We start from the raw sequence: 2,711 nt of genomic DNA on the forward strand, positions 1-2,711 counted from the left end.
CCAGTATAGTTTTTGGCCTATTGTAAGGAAAGTAGAAAAGTTTAGTCAGGTTCACTAACCTCACATCTGTTACAAATGGGCAAGAGTAAGCACATTCACTAGAAACAAGTTATAAAAGTAGTGTAACTGCGCATGTGTGCCCATTTATTGACTCAGCATAATTGTTGCAGTAATGTAACGCTTGGCTTGTGGCGGCTATTGCGTACTAAGAGCATAAAGGTAACTGCTCTGAACTGCTGGTTGGCAGAGCACAGAGGAATGGCAGAGCATGGAGGGTCAGCAGAGTAAAGTTTGAGCTCATGTCTGAGGATAAAGCATGTCTGTGAAGCTCACATCTGAAGAATAAAGTATGTCTACCTTGCATAAAGTTTCCAGATATCTTCTTTTAATTACCTGACTCACAACCTGCACAGGAAGGGGCAAAAGGAACTGAGATTCCAGCCTGACACCTATCTAGAAGGTTCTTCCCTCTCTTTTCTTTTATAGCCTTCTATGTTTCCTTTTCCCTTTGTTTCTAAATGAGAGGATTGTCCTGTTCTACTCCCCCCACACCACCATTCTCTGGTGACCCATTACAAAAGCAACATTAGCACCATTTGTGTTCAGATCTTTGCCAAGACAGAGCCCCTGCCCCATACACACTCCCAAAGAAAAACAAAAGGAACTCCATAAAACAATATTCGAAGCTTCTGTTAGAATCTTTCTTTTTTTTCTCCTGCTTTTGTGAGTTCCAAATTAGGCTCAACCACTCCCTTTTTTTAATTTTTAAATTCACATATTTTCTTAATTTTTAGGACTTTTAGTCAGAAAAATTCACAAGTCTCTAGCATGGAATTTCTTTCTTTATGTGGTTCATAAATTCCTTCTTAATTTTGTTTCACAAACTCCACTTTTCATCTACGGTTGCTGTTGCTTCCATTTTTACTTCCTTCTCATCATGTGGAGGCCAAGAAGCTTCATGTCTTCGATGATCTTTCCAGACTACCCTGTATGGCACATTCCTCTTTCTGTCCAGTAGCTAAATCTCTCTGTGTCTGTGTCTGTGTCTGTCTCTAACTCTCTCTCTCTCTCTCTCTCTCTCACTCTCTCTCTCTCTCTCTTTCTCACGCACGCACGCACACACACACGCACGAAGTGAAAGATACATAACTTTTTGTATCACTTTTTTTTTTTTTGTCTTTTTCGTGACTGGCACTCAGCCAGTGAGTTCACCAGCCATTCCTATATAGGATCCGAACCTGCAACGGGAGCGTCGCTGCACTCCCAGTGCAGCACTCTCCTGAGTGCGCCACGGGCTAGGCCCTTGTGTCACTTTAACCTGCATTATTTTATCTTGCGAATTTAGCTATTAAGGTCATCAAAAAAATAACACAAAGACCGTTTTTTTTGTTGTTGTTGTTCTCATTTCACTTATAATATAACCCTATAAATACTGAATGTTTATCCTAAATTACTAGGACAGCTACAAAGAAAGCATCTATTGGGGGATGTATGTAATTGCTGCTGGCTTTGCTTTTCAGTAACTTGGTCTTGAGTTTCTTGCTTTCCCCCAGATTGATGCTCTGACCTTTGATTTGTATGGACTCCAATTTCCTACATCATTTGTGACATTTAAACATGGGAGCTCTAAAAACAAACTGCCTGAGTTTAAATCCAGCCTGCTCTGCTACTTACTAGCTCTGTGATATTGGACAAAATAGTTGCCCTCTCAAGACTGCAGTTCTTTCTTCTGATGGCAGACAAGAAGAATACCTACATAATTTGTTTGTTGGGAGGATTAGATAAAGTATGTAAAAGGCCATCACCTATCACTGATGTTTGAAGGCATCAAAAGCACTCTAGGAAATGTTGGAGGAACAATTAGCAGAGATCTCTTTGGGTTGCTACAGCATTACTCCTTTAACCTCAACTCCTTTCAGATTGCCATCTTGCAGTTCCTTAAAGATGCTTCAGTCACTACCTGGTCCCAGGACTACTTTTGTGTTATCTGTTCTTTGAACCCCTCCAAAAGGAATTTAAAGTGACGTATAATAAGATAGACATGGGATAGAAGCCCCACACATATCTTTTCTTTTCTCCTATGCTATAGACATAAAAAGAATTAGCGTACTTACAAAAGAGACCTCATAGAACTCCCTTACCCCTTCTAATATGTGAGGACACAGCAAGAAGTTTATGAACCAGGAAGTGGGCCCTCACCAGACAACAAATTTTCCAGCTCCTTTGTTTTGGACATTCCAGCCTCTAAAACTGTGAGAAATAAATTTCTGTTGTTTATAAGCCTCTCAATCTATGGCAATTTTGTTACAGCCACCCAAACAGACTAAGATCCTATTAGATGGAAACTGAGAAATTATGTTTCTGAGATGCAGGGTAGTGGAGTAGGGAAAGAGATGAGCTCTGGAGTTGGACTGCCTAAATTTAAGCCCCACTGAGTTAGGAGGTGCTCAGTTACCATGGGTTTGAGTTTCAGGACACACCTGTGGGTTTCAAGTCACTACCCAAGGTCTCAGGCCCTCCTCTAGGCCCTCTCCTAGAGGAGAGTTACTGTTGCTTGTTGGACCTATTTTTGGCACCAACACTGGGAAACTGAGACCTCAGAGGGCTAACTTGTGCAAATGCAGTGGCTGGGCATCCTCAGTAGAAAGGGGTTATATAACCCTAATAGCAGAGTATGCTCAGTAAAGTGGAATTTATGCTTTAAATAACCT

The sequence above is a fragment of the Cynocephalus volans genome, chromosome X, assembly GCF_027409185.1.
Source record: "Cynocephalus volans isolate mCynVol1 chromosome X, mCynVol1.pri, whole genome shotgun sequence".
Lineage (NCBI taxonomy): Eukaryota > Metazoa > Chordata > Mammalia > Dermoptera > Cynocephalidae > Cynocephalus > Cynocephalus volans.